Raw genomic sequence first — 17,470 nt, forward strand, 5'->3', positions numbered from 1 at the left:
TTTTTTTTTTTTTTTTTTTTTTTTTTTTTTTTTTTGAGAGGTTTCATTGTTGCCTGGGAAACTGATACTGTGCTTTCCCAAGGATGGAGAGAAGTTGGGCTGGGGTCCTGTCAACATACTGAGGGCCGGAAGAGGGGACTTACGGGGGAAAGGTTTGAGTTATACCACACTTACTAGACATAAAAAAGAGTTTTCTGTTGGGGAAATACCAGGCAAAGGCAGAGACGGTAATGACGAGAGTCGCCACCATGGGAAGGTGTTTTGCTCTGAGTAGAAGGACATGATACGCATGATTTTCTTTTTTAAAGGCACGGTCTCCTGTGGCTCAGGCTGGCTTCAGAGTTGTCTCCAAGTCAACGATGACCTCAAACCCCTGCTCCTCCTGCCTCTCCTCCCCTGTGCTGAGACTGCAAGCCGGTGCCACCACACCTGGTTGAATGAGACACTGTGATTTGTTAGGAGGGTCCAATCAGAAGGGGACATAGACAAGAATGCGGTTTTCCATTGGGTGGAATGCAGTGGACTCCCAACAGCCGACTGTTTCTCTGTGTGTCACAGAACAGGTACCACTGGGACAGATAGCATGGCGTACTCGACTCCACCCTCAGAGAGCCTGTGCCGTCGGTCCAGGCTGAATAATAAAGATGGTTTAAAGCAAATGAGTCCATCCCAAACCTTAAAACAAAACCTACAAATGTTTTAAACTGGCTTCCAAAGACATATTGAATTCCCTGCTATTGCTACTGTGACAGGAATTTGGTTCATATAGGAATTCTTTTTAAAAAAAAAAATTAGTCCTCTTTGCTTTAAAAAAAACATTGACCTATGTATATATTATTTGTTTATGCAGCTTTGTGGCTGTTGTGTATTGGCACATGTGCCTGCGTGTGCACCAGCCTGTGAAGACCAGAGGCCGAGATGGGGGTGTCACTCTTCAGGCGTTTGTTGTGTGTGTGCCTGTGAGTTTCTGTGTACACACACACACACACATTTGAGGTCAGAGGTGGATGTCATTCTTGCTCTTTACCTTGTCTTTTGAGACGGGGCCTCTCCCTGAATTCAGGACTTGCCATTTGACTTGACTGCCTGGCCAGCACACTCTGGGGCCACGTCCTCGGTGCCGTGGTGACAGGCATGCACACCCACACCTTGTTCTTTCACTTGGGTGCTGGGGAGCTGAACTCGGGCCGTCGTATTTGTGCAGCAGGCACTTTACTGGGCAGCCCACATCCCCTTCTCCTGCCTGCTGCCTGCTTTGAATCGTGGTCTCTTTATTGGCCCGGAATTCCAGAATGGGCTGACACAAGCTCTAGAGGTCAGCTGATTCCAGCTCTCCAGCGTGGTGGTTCCAGGTGTTTGCCATCACACCCATGGTTCTGGGGATCCAATTCAGGCCGCCATACGTGTGGCAAGCACTTTACCCACCAAGTCCTCTCCCCAGCCTGACCCTCTTCCTCTCAAAGTGGACAAGCAAGTGTACAATGGTCAGGTACTTCAGAATGAAGACTTAGTGATAACAGTGCAGAAAATTCCTCTGGGCAGTATGCTGTGGCCATTACATTTAGATCTTTATTTGAGTTACCCGTTTGCTTTGCCGGGCAAAGGCACATCCTACTGCAGGCAGGCAGATCTCTGCCTTCCTGGCTGGTGGGAATTCTCTTGGCTTACTTGGCCTTAGCTCCTGGTTTGTTTTCTCTGGTCTGATTCTAAGCTCCTGCATTCCATTTTTCCAGGTGCTTACGTAGTTCAGTCAGTTCATAACAGTTTACTGCTGTTTCTCAGACGCCCACCTCTCTATCAAACTGCTGTTGGTTCTTTCATGGATGGTAATCGCTGAACGTTTTTCACATACCCTGAGTGGATTTTTGTGATAGTGTGGTAAAGTATGGGTGAGATCAGGCGTAGCCGCCAAGGGTCCTGGCCAAGAGACCCCATCAGTGGCGCTGTAAAGAACAACTTTGGGTACGCTTAGTTCCCACGAAACACCTCAGCCTGTGAGTGAACAATGGAAGTACAACAGCCTCTTCCACGGGATCTTCTTCCTTCCCACCCCCATCAGAGTTCAGGCTCCTTGTTGGTTCCTGTCCCCAAGGTTGCTCTACCCAGTAGAAAAGGGTGCTCCTAAATGACAGCAAACAGTGCTGTGTGCTACTGCAGAAGTGAATGCCACCTACTTTAAGAACGTCAAAGACTTGAGTACTTGCTGAGGGATAAAGTAGCCTTTGCTGAGGAGGCCATTGTTGGAATGGGTCTAGAACTAGAGACGAGGCCTACTCAGAGAGAAGCAAGGCTGTTTTAAGTCAGTGTTTGAAGAAGAAAGAGCAGGCAGGTCATCGGCGTAACTGAAACTCAAAGTCGAAGGGGGGAAATTGGGACGTGAGGCCATGAACTCCAGAGTCGAGTGACTGTGCTTTGTCCCACTTAAGGAAAAACATTCAGGTTCATGCATTTGGGCTGCAGCACAGCAATGTCTTTTCCTTTGGATATATCCTTGTTGTTGATTAAGATGCCAGACTCAGGGATAATAGGAAGGGGCCCTGCAGTAGTCCACACCAGAGGTGCCCAACTGTGACGGGGAGAACAGAAAATTAGTATGAAAGGGGAGGGTGCTGTGCTGTTAGCGCTAGAAGGGCAGGGAGTGTGAGGTGCTCTCTGCCCCTTCCTTCTGACCTTCCTGCTTATCCAGTGTAATAAGCCCACTTGTTGCTCCCACTGCTGGTGGATACATAGGATTATCAGGAGGTAAATAAATAAAAAATGCCTTTCCTCATCTGATCTTTCATATACTAGTTTTCTTCTATTCATTTTGGTCATCAGAAGAGAATACCAATATTTTAATAGATGTGTGATTTGCCCCATTTCAAATACAAAGCTCTGCACTACAGAATACTTACAGGGTTTTTTTGTTTTGTTTTGTTTTGTTTTGTTTTGTTTTATATGTGTGTGTGTGTGTGTGTGTGTATACACTTAAGTGCAGATATCCTTGAAGGCCAGAAGAGGGTGTTGGCAAGCTGGAGTTAAGGGGTTTTGAGCTGCCTGACAGCAGGGTGCTCTGAACTGAACTTGAGTCCTCTCCAAGAGCAGCGTGTACCTGCAGAGCAGTCTCCCCGCCTGCCCCAATTACTACATTTTAAAAGCAAGTCGATTTATAAGCATAGAACTAGTACGATTTCCAAGAAGTGCTTTTTAAAATTAGCAGAATACATGACAACATGTTAAAATGGAGAAAAGCACAGATGAGCTCTATTTTACATGTAGAATTGTGTATATGCATAGAAAAGTTTGAAATGAAACAACACAAAATGGTAACAGTGATTACCTTTTGGGGATCCAAGAGTGGCAGGGATCACCTGTCAGTTAATCTTTATTTGGGGGATAAACAGATGACTCAGCAGTTAAGAGTGCTTGCTGGCTATAGTGAGGCCCTGAGTTTGGATCCTAATACCCTTAACAGGGAGTTTTACAAATGTTTATAACTCTAGCTCCAAAGTATCAGACGCCCTCTTCTGGTCTCCATAGGTACCTGCACACACACATGTGTACATACACTTCCATAGATACACACATGTATGTATACTGAAATAGTTTTTTAAAACTTACTGTTTCACTGTTTTTATTATGAAAGGGGAAGGGAGAGAATATAAAGATGAAGCAAGGCACCCCAAAACAAAGCCTTTTCAAGCCAGAAAAGTCTTCTTTGGACATGCATTTATCAAAGGCCAACGAAATCAGGATATCTTTGTCTAACACTGGAGAAGGACTAGGTTTCACAAATGATTTGTTTCTTATTACAGCTGTTAAAGTTGTGAGCAGCATTGGAAAGCCAAGAGTCCAATACCCTATTTTAAACTAGAGAAGTCCATATTGCAACCCGGGCCAACAGTTTAGAATCCTGTGTGCCTGGTATTTCATTTCTAAAGCAGCAGAAATAAGACTTGCCTATAAAAAGGATGCCAGGGAGACATAAGATGTACGTAAGTAGCTGACCTCTTCTGAGCCTTATATAAATATGATATGATATGTCCTGGTAGGCTGTCCATGTATAGGCACATGCTAACAAACATTGTGAGCATCTTACATGTTGTTTATCAATTTTAAATGTGCGAATTATTACTTAGGACAATCTTACAAAATTCTTGGGTCAGTATTAAAAAAATCAATACAATCAGTACTTTGAGATTTTTATTTAAAAAAAAAAACTCCTTTCAGATTTAAATGGACTAGACAACCCTGGTTTTTATTTCCTAAACTCACAGTGGTGCCCCTTGGAAATCGCTCAGTCATGGCAGCTGTTGTCTAATTAGGTGAAAATGATCATCTAAGAAAGTCTATCAGTTGCTATAAAAGCAAGATGTTTATAATCCAAGCATCTTTCCAGATGCCGGTGAATTGCTGGCGAGCTGGAGCTTAGCTTTCCACCCTGACAAAGTTTTAAAAGAGGTCAGGGTGCGTTTTACCATAGCGTCTAGCAATGTGAGTTTATTCAGGCCTTGGCAGGCATTCCTGCACACTCAGGCCAATCAAGTATTGTGGGCCAGCTCTGCTCTCAGCGGCTAAGAGATTTTTCAAGCATACTAAAGTTTTATTCTATGTGGTCTAGAGAAAGGGCAAAGTGTATTAAACCTTAAAACGTCTCATCTTTCATAAATTAGTAATTATAACTTTGCCAGAGATTTAATTGGGAGCAATGGAAAGTCTACCGACACGGCTGGTGGATTTTTGCTTGGGGGGAAGAAAATGGCCCGCTCGTAATATTTCAGGAAAAGAAAACCCACATGTGTAGAGGAAGTGGACTATCTAAGGAGTGGACGCAGCCATTTAGCATATTATTTTCAGTCTTTGGTGTGGTTGGGTTTTGAATGGAAAACATCATAAGAGTGTTGTTTTCCAACTGGTTCTTTATAAATATAAATAAATATAAAAATAGTTTGTTTTACAATGACAATGCATTGGATACTTAATAGAAACTGCTAAGAGAGTAGATGCTTAAGTCTACTTGCCACAAATAAATGGCAAATATATAAGGTGATACACATGTTAATTAACTTGATTCAGCCACTCCATAAAGCATAGATGTATTTTAAGGCATTTTATTGCCCATAAATTTAATTTCCATTTCTCAGCTTGTAAAAAAGTAAATCTTAAAATATAAAGTTTATTGTAGTCTGTATAATCTTTAATAAATGTTGGTAAATGCCTGGCAGCTGTTATATTGATCTTCTTTGTGAACTTGGTAATGATTTCATGATGTTGAATTTACTTTTCTTAATGCTGGAAGCTAAAATTTTATTCTGATGATTTAAAAGGGATAATGGGAAATACCAGTTTAAAAAGGAAGATTGAGTGAAACGAAGCCTAACATACAAACAAGATGTTTGGGGACTGGAAATGTGGCTCCGTGGTAGAACACTTGCCTAGCTATGGCCCAGCAGCACAAACACACCATATACACACACAGACACACACACAGACACACACACACACACACACACACACACACACACACACAGAGGCCAGAGCTAATGATGTTATAACCTTCCTGTGCCTACTAGCTTCTTTTTGTTGTTGCTGACCTGACAGAAGCTATAGTCATCCCCCAAAAGAGGTAACCTCAGTTGAGAAAATATGTCCACACAGCATGTCTATGGATGTATCTTTGGAACGTTTTCCACATTAATAATTAATGTGGGAGTGCCCGATATACACTTAGCTACACCCTGGGCAGGTGATCCTGGGTTGTAAAACAGAAGGCTGAGCAAGTCATGAGGAGCAAGCCAGCAAGCAGCGCTCCTCCTACGTCTCTGCTTGAGTTCCTGCCTCCAGGTTCCTGCTTTGAGTTTCCTGCTCTGCCTTCCACTCATGATAGACCATGATCAAGGCCTGTGACCCAAATCAACCCCTTCCTTCCCAAACTGCCCCTGGGCATGATGCTTCACTGCAGCAATAGAAAGCAAGCTAGGCTGTTCCTTCCCTCTACAGTCTTTAGTTTCCCAAAATGAAATTGCATTTCATCTAAGCCGTATCAAACATCCTAAAAGGAGCTTTCGAGATGGAATTTGGGCCTTGGAGTGGCACAAGCCAAGGTGCTACAACTGCCAGGTGCTGCTCCGAGGTCCCACTGTTTAGGGCCCTTTGGGCCCCACCATCCACAGCAGTCGGGTAAACACATGGTCACAACCCCAGGTAGTTACAGGATTCAGACGCCGGACCTCAGTAGCTGCAGCAGCAGACTCCAGGATGAGTGCCGGTGCTCTGCTTGTCTCAGATTGCCAGACGTTCATGTCAACATGCCTCTGCATGTCAGCCATGCCTCTGCATGTCAGAGGTTCATGTCAACATGCCTCTGCATGTTCACAAGAGCCCTGTTTGTTTCAGGTTGGCAGTGTGAGTGTCTCTGTCTCTGTCTCATTCCAACAGACACATGTTTGGGTCATAGTGAGGACATTTGCTACCTGTGAGGGCCCTGGACCCGAAGGAGCACCACACCTACACTCTCTCTTCTGCAGAGATACAAGATACTGGTGACTCTTGGGTTCTTGCCCCCTGCTCTCCTAGACGTCCTTATGGATGATCTCACCTGCTCTGGAGACTTTTGTCTCAACAGTAACTCTAGCCACCGTAGTTGTATGGCAGGGAGGCAACTGAGCCTCGGTTCCAGTCTAGTTGCTGTGAATACAGTGTTGTTTTTTAAGACCATAAATCAAGTCTAGCGAAAACTAAGAAGTGACCCCACTTACACAGGCAAGCTTCTGAACACCTGTGTTTGCTCAAAGGCCGAATCTCCATGTCTGTGTTGATAACCAACGGTGCTCACCCTTTAGATACCTGAACACTCATACTTTTGCAGTGCATTTTTCCCATTGTGAGTCTCCAGGAAAAGCCAGAACTGTTCCTCAGGTGTTTGACTGTTTCCTTCTGTGATCTTAAGAGATGGTGTAGATACCTCTTTCTTATGCTAGGCAGTAGATCAAGTGAAATGATGCCTCCCGAATCACCTAACTAACCCGAAGGGGACAGCCAGCATATTTGCTCGCAGAGTAAGATGAAGGAGGAACTAGATAGTCCTGACACAGAACTCTGTAGCCTTTGGATAGAAAAGGAAAGGCCTCATAAACACCTGTGAAAGAGGGAAGGGGACTAGAGAATGGTGAGTTATAATGTTGACCTGATTTATCCTCATTAACTTTACTTGTGAGTCATAATATCTAATTCTTAAAGGTTCATAAATTGGAATTTTGTTGGAAGAAGGCTGAAAATATTCCAGAAACTCACCGTATACTGGTTACAATAAGGTGACAATTTCTTCAGTGCTAGGAGTTGAACCCAGCTTATACAAGCGATCTCTCACCAAGCTACTTCCCCAGCCCTTTTTTTTTAATTTTTTTTAATTTATTTATTAAATATTTCTGTCTCTTCCCCACCTCCGCCTCCCCTTTCCCTCCCCCTCCCCCAATCAAGTCCCCCTCCCTCGTCAGCCCAAAGAGCAATCAGGGCTCTCCGTCCCGTGGGAAGTCCAAGGAAAACCCTCCTCCGTCCAGGTCTAGTAAGGTGAGCATCCACGAAACTGCCTAGGCTCCCACGAAACCAATAGGTCCAGTAGAATCAAAAACCCGTTGCCATTGTTCTTGAGGTCTCAGTAGTCCTCCTTGTCCGCTATGTTCAGCGAGACCTGTTTTAACCCAGGCTTTTTCAGACCCAGGCCAGCTGGCCTTGGTGAGTTCCTGATAGATCATCTCCATTGTCCCAGTGTGGGTGCACCCCTCGCGGTCCTGAGTTCCTTGCTTGTGCTCTCTCTCCTTCTGCTCCTGATTTGGACCTTGAGATTTCAGTCCGTACTCCAATGTGGGTCTCTGTCTCTGTCTTCTTTCATCGCCTGATGAAGGTTAATATTCAGGAGGATGCCTATATGTTTTTCTTTGGGTTCTCCTTCTTATTTAGCTTCTCTAAGAACCCGAATTATAGGCTCAATGTCCTTTATTTATGTCCCCAGCCCTTTTTTAAGAGACCCACAGTCGCAGTCTCTTGCCCAGGCTCACTTTGAACTCACTCTGTAGCCTAGAAAGGCCTTGAACTTGCCTTCCTCTGGGGATAACAGGTCTGTGCCACCAGGCCTGACTTATTTTGCGAGATGTCTTTAATTCATGAAAGGTATTCAAAGAAGAATGTGGTTAGCGTAAGATCTAGAGGTTGTGTTGGCTGGCATGCTTTACCTACAGCAGTTACACTGCTGTGCACTCCCCGGTGGGGACAGAGTCAGCCAGGCCCTGGCAAAAATGAAGCAAAAGAGAAGCCAAAGGAAAGGAATGGGGGTTAATGGCTAGAATGTGTTTCCTGAGGTAAAGAGAATCGTCACTAAGTGACTTAAATTGCGGTGCTAGGATCCGACAAGGGCTCTCCGTGGAACAACTGAGGAAGAGGGAGAAGGAAGGCGAGGGATTCTCGCTTTCTAAATCATGGCTCAGAAATGTGTCACACAACACCAAGAACGGAAAAGCCATTACAGAGAGTATAAAGAAACACTTGAGTCTCCAGTGCCATCGGACTCTTGGATTTGGTTTCCGCAGACATGCTCTTATATTCCCACAAGTGTCTGGAAAACTGACTCCTGGGTTTTTTTTTTTTTTTTTCCTGTCTGGAGGTGCAGTGGCGTTAGTTGTGTTTGCTGCACGGCTCACTCTGGGTCAGAGTGTTCTACAGTCACAAGCGGATGTTCAAACAGGGAGTCTGTTGAAAAGATTGCGGAGGGGCTGCTTCCCCAGGGCGGTTTTGGATGGAGTTTGATGGCAGTCAGCTATGGTAAGGACACCTGAAGCCCAGCAGAACCACCTTGTCGCCCATGGTTGTAGACAAAGTTCACCTAGATGCTCACTATGAGCTGCTGTGGCAACCTCTCAGTGAATTCTAAAATAGATGTTACTGAATGCTTAATACTTGTGGGTTCTAGTGTTGATCTGCGCTTTGCGCTATGAATTGCAATATGTAGGGGGAAATTCTCTCAAACCTGGGCTTGTCAAATGTTTTTTTAAAAAAAAACTAGTTGTAGAATAATTTCTTAACCTGTTACAAGTAGCAGAAGAAAACGAATAGCTGTGATTTTTGAGATATATAATTGCTTTGTATCAATAGATGTTCTTTTACTGTCAACAGATATATTGCTGTAATTTAGTAAGTAAATTTCGCCAAGAGTACATTGTGTATCCATTTGTCAGTGATCACACGGGGGAAACTAGATTTTACATTTTCCACTGAGTGAATTATTTTTCTGGTAAACAGCTTGATACAAAAGAGAATGAAACATTCATAGATTTTTTTAATAGCTATGCTGAATTACAGATTAATGATCCAAAATAAAATACAAACTGACTTAATACATAATTCAGCATGAGGGAGGGAAGTAGATCTTTTTCTGACAGAGTGTAGACATGATTCTTTCCTTTTGAGGGCAGCTTATTTATTCCCCCTTAATAACTGTAGAACTGAACCACAGCCAGCCCGAGGAACCCTCAGCTCAGACTATTTCATGCTGTATTGACTAAGAAGCAACTTGGGAGTTGAAAAATAGATCCATATTTGAGTTTCTGACCTGAGATGATTTTTTAAGTAGACTGCTAAGAGTTCCAGTTGATAAACTGTGAAAGCCCCAGGCCACTGTGCCTGGAGATGCGATTCCTGAAGAGCCGAGCTCAGGGATGCTGAGGCAGCTCTCACAGGAACAAGCCTTTGAGCACATCTTGGGTACAGTGTGTTTCACACGTTTTTGAATGATTCTTTTCAGATAGTTCTTGGACGTAACTTGAATTTCATTTCCCTTCCTCCCCGCTCTGTGATTTGGTTTGGTAAACTTAGGTGTTTACATGCCCAAGGGAAAAATTCCCTCAGACTCATTCTCATTACTCGACAGAAAAACTAAGCAGGGGCAGGGGAAGCTCCCAAACCACGGCCAATACACACACATTCTTCTTATCACTGGGAACAGACACTCCTCCGTGGGTGTGCACACAGCTCTCTTAAGAGAATGGGTGTCTGTTGGGGTTAAGTTAATGTTATTGGAGGAGAGAGAGAGAGAGAGAGAGAGAGAGAGAGAGAGAGAGAGAGAGAGAGAATTCTGAGAATATTTTTATTAGATATTTTTATTAACTGTGTTTTCTAGTCATAGATTTCAAGGTGTGTGTGTTTCACAGGAAAGTAAAGCCACACAGCGATTTTATTATTTGTATGTGAAATGCTAGAGCCCAGAAGAAACCCTAAGGTAATCTGCAGCCAAAACAGCGTAGGAAGTACATGCATACTGTCTTTGAGAAAATGTTTTGATTTAAAACAAAAACTGCCAAGCCCTCTCTTTGCCATGATCTCTTAATTGAGAGAGGAAAAGATCATTTCATTGTCATGAGCTCTTAGTGGGGATGGGAGGAGATTATATTATTTTTCTAATGGCAATAAAGAAATAAGAGATGGACTTTAACACACACACACACACAGAGAGACAGAGACAGAGAGAGACAGAGAGAGAGACAGAGAGACACACACAGAGGGGGGAGAGACAGAGAGAGACAGACAGACAGATAGAGACACACACACACAGGAGAGAGAGAGAGAGAGAGAGAGAGAGAGAGAGAGAGAGAGAGAGAGAGAGAGAGAGATGTTAAAAAGTGCCAAATACTTTGTGAAAACTATTTTCTTCAGGTAAAATAATATCTTTGTGTGGGTGTATGTGTTGTGAATGCTGGTTCCTGTAGAGGCCAGAAGGGGGCGTCAGATCCCCCTGGAGGTAGAGCTTTAGGCAGTTAGGCACCACCTGACATGGGTTCTGGGGAACAAACTCTCCTTGTGTAGGAGTCGTGTGTGCTCTTGGCCTCTCTAGCCCTTAACAGTGCACTTAAAAATGACCATATAACTAAGTATCTGATTCTGCAGCTGGATGACAAGTCTTTTAAGATATCTTGGGGCTGTTTCTTTTTAAATTCAAGGAACATTATTTTCCAGCTCTGTGCTGCTCTTTTTCCTAGCGGTAACTGTTAGCTACGGTATTCTGCATACAAGCTTAGTCTTTATCTGATTTGTTCAGTCATGCTCCAGTGTTCCCAGGAAATGGATAAATCTAGGTAAATGAAGGAAGGAAATGTCAGTAAGGAAAGGTTGGACTTTCCCTAAGTTTCTAGGTCTCATTGTAGGATTCCTTCTAAAGAAGGAAGCTTTAGGGAGCTATAGACTCATGGAGAGAGATGCTTCTCAGATTTTAATGCTGGCCTATATCAACACAGGACATCCTCCTAGGTCCTTGCATGCCACTTCTAGGAGCACCAAAATCTAGTGGTGAGCCAATCTTCATTTACTGTCCTGAGAAGTATTAGCATTTTCTACTCCAGTGTTGTGTAGGTAAAGTTTGAGTACCCTGGATGTCTGCCTATTGCATCTTTAAAAGATGTGATCACATCACAGATCTGGCTTAAATCAAACCTCTGGCTACATTTTTATGTTTTGCATTTATGCACAAGCATAGTGCAGCTTAGAAGGATATGTAAAATATAAGGGCAATCCATCAAAAAGATGGACAAAGAGATAAAACGAATTGCCCTCAGACAGAGCCAGGAACGTGACTGATGGCACGCAGGACCCACACACTGTTGTAGGTGCGCCATAGACTCCACTCTCAGCTTTTTGAGTGACAGATAGAGGTGGCCTTGGAGGTACTGTGCAGACCCAAACATCTAAGCAGATTAGTTCCTGCTGGGGTAAGCAGCAAGTTGGCGATTGGGAAGAGAGGCAGATTCTCAAGGAAGCAGCTGAACACTTCCAAAGCCTTATCTTTTCATGAGCAACCTGTCTGCCCTCAAACTCTGTCGCTGTGTGGTTCAAAATGTACTGGATGAGCAGCTGGGAGATTGGAAGTGTGAGGTTAAGTATGAACCAGTGGCAAGGGCTTTGAACTGGCCATGATACTAAAGGGTGAAATGACAGCTGTAAATACTGCCCCTTCTTGGCCCAAAGCCAACAAAAGCTAAAAGCGAAACGTGGGGTGATCAAATTCATGCATAGTCATCTCCTATCTAACATACCTGTTGTGAGTTTTGAGCCCCACAGAACATCCTTTGTCTGACAGCAAAGTTAAGTGAGCAGTGGTAGACGGAGGTTATTTCTTTCTCTGTCGACTCAGGAAGTGGAGGATAGTTTTCACAATTAAGGTTCTTGCTTCTCCAGTCAAATAAAGTGAGGTTTGTTTTTTTTTTTTTCCTTTTGGTTTGTCTTTGAGGCAGGATCTCACCGAGCCCAGGTTGGCCTCAAACATGCTATATAGCTGAGGGTGGCCTCGAACTTCTGATTTGCCTCTATCTCTGGAATGCTGGGATGCCAGGTGTGTACCCCCATATCTGGTGGTACGGATATGTGGCATTGAGGATTGAACTCAGGACTTCGTCCATGCTGACAAGTCTTTCCATATCTCCAGCCCAGTTTTCACGCCTACCTCAATAAAAGCCTCACCAGATGAAGACTTGAGATGACTGGTTTTTTGTCCTTGTCTGGTTCACCCATCATGCTCCTCCCCCTGGACATACTTAGCTTCTCCCTATGTTCTCTTTACCTTCCTCTGCCTCTGTTTGCCGTGGTTGTCGGGGAAGGTGATTTTTAGGAGGTGTCCCTAACCTTAGGCCATCTCACCCAAGGATCAGGTGGTTCTCCAAACCTCTAGGAACATGACTGAGAAGATACACTTAACCTGGAGTTCTCGGTGGCCTCACCTCCGAGTCAGTGTATTGTGATGTAAACAATGGTACCTATTATATCTTTACACTTGGAGCAATTCTCTGAATTCCAGATGACAGCACATGAACCCTCCGAATTCAGGTGAATGTTTTATAATTTCTGGAAAAGTAGGCTAGGTTTTCAGGCAGCCTTCCTGGGTTGTTTTTTGATAACTAGTTCTACTAAACTCAAGATTTTATTTGGAAGTGACTGACATACAGCAAATAAGGCCAGGCTTTGCCAATGTACGGGATGGGTGAGTCCTTTGAGTCCCCTTGAGCACATACACGAAGATAAAAGTAAGCCGTCATGGCCCTACTATTCCATTTAACTGAATTGGCATACTGGCGGTCTCAATGGTATCAACCTCAGTGAAACAGTCACTCAAGTTAGGCAGTGACAGCTGATTCCGTCTCCATGGTGACTTCCATGAATGATGCGCCCAGGCACTGAACTAGCTTAGTGGACAAACAATAAGAATACTTTGATTTTAGGATTGTTTTATTAATTATTGTAGCCTTCGCTGCACAGGAACTCACTATATAGACCAGGCTGGCATTGAACTCACAGAAATTGAACTCACCTGCCTCTGCCTCCTGAGTGTTGGGATTAAAGGCGTGCAACACCACACCAGCATTGATTTCAAACGAAGCCTCCTCCCCTTTGGGGGCAATATCAGTTTATAAATTTATCTTCTGGATCCATATCTAGTGAGGGGTTCTATGAACATAGTGAACCCTGGGATCTGCACTTCAAAACCGCTTTAGCCAGAAAGTGTTCTCTTCCTCTAGGCCAGCAAAATCACTCAGAAAAGGAGAAAAGCTGAGCATCTCTGCCTTTCTATCTGTTTCTTTAAGTCACTCTCATGGAGTTTACGGTCTCCTCTTCCAGTTCCTTAAATGTCACCTGAAGTTCTCCAGTTACTGTCCTGTACCTGCAATCACCTTGGACTCTAGGAGTGGCAGTTCCGACTGATAAACACCGTGATGACAAGAAACCAGCCTTGCTTTTCCTGCCCCTGCAAGCACCCGTTAGCTGATGGCCGCTCCACAAAATGAGGGCAATTGTCCGCGGTGGGGAGGCAGCAGCATGGCGCGTGATACCTCGCTCTCTCAACCAATAAGGGTTTCTTACTGAAATCCTTGACTACAGTGAAGAGCCACGGCAGGAAGGACGAAATTGACCAGACTGTCTATGCGTAGCTCTTACCCTGTTCCAGTCCTAACTGTATGTAAGCCCAAATCGCATGGCCATACCTTGACGATGGACTTGAGTCACTGGGTCCCTCTGTGCATTCCTGGACCCTGTGTGCCACAGCACCCCATCTCCTTTCTCACTCTTCACCTTACTCCCTCTTTAATTGGCACGGTGACCAGTCTGAGCCGAGACTTGACCCTGAGACCCCATCTCTTCCATCTTCGCGCTCACCTCGAGTCTGACGTACCAGAGTGAGCTTCAGAATCCATAAGGTAGGGGTGTGGTTCCTGGGGTCTGCCCCTGCTTCTCGTGCTGACCACAAGTTTGCACTTCTGCCGTTGTTTCTGTGACCGCCTGCTGGTGTTCAATAATGAGACTGGATCACAGGTTTAGGAGAACACTGCTTACATTCACCAGTTTATGGTCAAGGATACCACTTGGGACTGGCTAGGGGGAAATGACGTGTAGGACGGTACGGAGATGAAGCCGGGACTTCCTGCTTTCTCCCGATGTACCATCCTCCCAGCACCTCAGGGTGGTCACTAACCCTGGAACTCATCAAATCGTATCATTGGGTATTTGTCCCAGAAGGTAATCTCTAGCCGCCGCCACCCTTTTCCTGGAGATCACTGGGTGAACATCCACACTCCAGCCCTACAATCGTTGGTCTTCTGACCAGCTCCATTTGAAAACAGGCCCCCATCCGGCCAGCTATAAATCAAGTGCAATGGAAGGAGGCCTGTTAAGAAAAACAAAAGACGTTATCACTCAGGAAATCCCAGGGTCCTTAGGGGTTCTATGCCAGGAACTGAAGGGCAGAGGCCAATTTAAAAAAAAAAAAAATTGTACTAAGACTGCTGAATTTTATGCTACCTATGGCAGAAAATAACACATCTCTTGAGTCCAAATGTGGTTCAGGATCGATTAGAAAGAAGCTAAGAAGTGCAGTCAGACTATGTCCACAGTCCCCCACCTTCTGTACAATGCTCCCTTTCCTCTCCCTCCTACAAGAGTGTTGTACACAGAAGGTGGGAGCAGGGGCCCCTGTCTCTGTCTCCTTTAAGCAGAGCATTGCAGGGGACTCTCCTGGTCCTTCGTGCTCAGAGATGTTTAATTTTGCGAGGGAGCTACTCACTGGACTGGGTGGGCTGGCAGCCGCACGTCCCTGCCCTTCACAGCCTCTGCTGTTTTCTCTGCCCCTGTTTCCTGGTGCCCTGTGGAATGCCTTGGACAGGAGAGTTGACCACAAAGGTACCATTGGGTTGTTAGGTCAGCTTTGCCTTGCCAGAAGATTGGGCTATGCTGGATCTACACAGAAATAGACCTTGGCCTTTCTTCGTCTCGGGACAGTATGGGGCTTGAGCTAAGGATATATGAGGGCATAGTCCTTTCTTTTTATTTTAATTCAATGTAAAATTGATTTGCGTTTCTTCTATTAAGCAATAAAAGTGTTCTTAAGATCTTCTGGAAGTGTCAAGTTTGACGACACACTCTTTTCATTGTTACTGAATTATGTGACATACTTGTAAAACAATTTGGGGTATTTTGCTAATTGCCATCCCACTGCCTGGAATCCCCTCCCTCTTCCATTCCTTTTGTGGGAGTGGGGCTGATTTTGCCTTCAGCTAGAACGTGAGCTTGCTGAGGTTCAGGAATTTCATTTGAATCCTTTCCGGGCTGTACCAGTCACTCATTTCTGTCATTCCCTCCACAAAAGCCTGTTAGCATCTCCTCTTTGGTACACACAGTGCCATGCCCATATGGTAACTGGTAACGTAGCCGTTGTGATGTGACCACAGTCCGTAGCAAAGAGGATTTCAGGGAGGTAACTAAAGCATCCAACACGGAGCCTCCCACAGCACAGCCACTCAGCCCACATCTGTCTGCCGAGTGGGTGCACAAACCAGCGGTGAAGACGACACATGGCTATGTTCTGACATTTGTATGGATTGTCCGAGACGCCTAGTTAAAGACTCTGCAATAAGGTATGACTTTGTAATGAACATTTGCTGAGCAGGAATCACACCGACTACCCTGTCGCTGAGCTGCATCCCCAGCCTTCTGAATGCTTTCTAGACATTAGGCTTATGGTGTCAGTTTTAATGTATATCCTACAGTTGAAGAAACTAAGGTTTGAGTACAAGTCACTTTTGCCTGATGAGCTAGGGAGTCAGCAAAGATTTGAACCAAGTTGTTTGATTCCAAAACCCACAAACTTAACCACTTCACTGCGTAGCATCCAGGGAGTTGTATTCCTTTTGGTGACGATGCCTGGGCCACTGAGATTCTATTTAGGGCCAGACTGTCTGCATTAAAAGTCAAAGGTAGCTTCATGAGGAACACAACAAAAGTGACTTCTTTCATTCCTCGGGGAGCCATAGCTTTTCCTAGATGGTCATTATTGTGGGATATTCCCAAGTGGCTTCTACCAGTGAAATTCCTCTGTAAAGTGTAACCTCATCTTTATCACGGGTCATGACGATGCCAGATAGCAGATCTGGAGGGAAAGTGGGTAGAAGAAGTAGACAAAGTGCTCCCCATGCTTCTGGTATCGTTTCTCCGGGAAAGCAACATGCTTCTGGTATCGTTTCTCTGGGAAAGCAACATGCTTCTGGTATCGTTTCTTGGTGCTGCCCATGCTTCCGGTATTGTTTTCCAGGAAAACAATGGACATGGCTAAAATAATCAGACTTTAAACTTTTTATTACATTGCATTAATTTGGGGGCTGTGTTTGGAGACCAGAGGGCAACTTTCAGAACCTGGCTTTCTCCTCCCTCCGTGTGAGTCCTGAGGGCCACTCTCAAGGTGGACAGCCTTGACGGCAAGCACCTTTACCGCGCCCCCGAGCCCTCTTGCTAACCCATAAAATGATTTTTATGATTATCTTTGTTCATGTATGTGTATTAGTTTTGTAATCTACGAGCTTATGGCATTTACTCTCTTGGTATTTTTATGGAAGTATTACGTATATCTACTCTGCTTACTTTGTATTTCAAAGGTAGATGATGGAGAGACAACTTATGTATTTTCTTTTAGCAATTAATTGTGTGGCCAAGGCTGGGAGTACAGCTCAGTGGTAGAGGTCTTACCTGACATAGGTGAGGGTTTGATTTTGTGCCGAGGTTTCTTTCAGGGCGTGCTGTGTGCCAGCCGTTGTCCCGAGGTATTTCCATATGTTCTCACTTTTGATCATCGGGGTGCCCCTAGGAGACCGTGGCTGCTGTCGTCTCCACTTTAGAAGTGAAGAATCAGAAGCTGTAGAAGTTGGACGATAGCTCAGTGTTGTGTGACCAGTGAATATGAAGTCTGTCCATCCCACCCGGTATCCATGAGCCCTGCCGCTGTGCTGGGCCCCTCCCTCCTGGCTGGCCTGACAGCAGAGTAGCCCATCTCAGATAAGTGGTGACACCCCATGCTCCAGCCAAGTAGGCTTGGCTTCCCCTTGAAGGAAGGACCGACAGACTTTCCAACGTGGTGGCATTCTTTTAAAATACGTTTCCAGTCGGGGAGCGCTCCTCAGGCCGCGTTGTT

The 17,470-nt window shown here is 44.8% G+C and overlaps 1 protein-coding gene across 1 annotated transcript in view; it reads left to right on the forward strand.

Annotated features, from left to right (window-relative positions):
* The window catches only part of Ddah1 (dimethylarginine dimethylaminohydrolase 1), a 122,053-nt gene that overhangs the window by 46,081 nt on the left and 58,502 nt on the right, over nt 1-17,470 (forward strand). The window lies entirely within an intron of this gene.

This window comes from Alexandromys fortis, unplaced genomic scaffold (genome assembly GCF_014885135.2).
Source record: "Alexandromys fortis isolate MF-2015 unplaced genomic scaffold, M_Fortis_MF-2015_v1.1 scaffold_124, whole genome shotgun sequence".
Classification (NCBI taxonomy): Eukaryota; Metazoa; Chordata; class Mammalia; order Rodentia; family Cricetidae; genus Alexandromys; species Alexandromys fortis.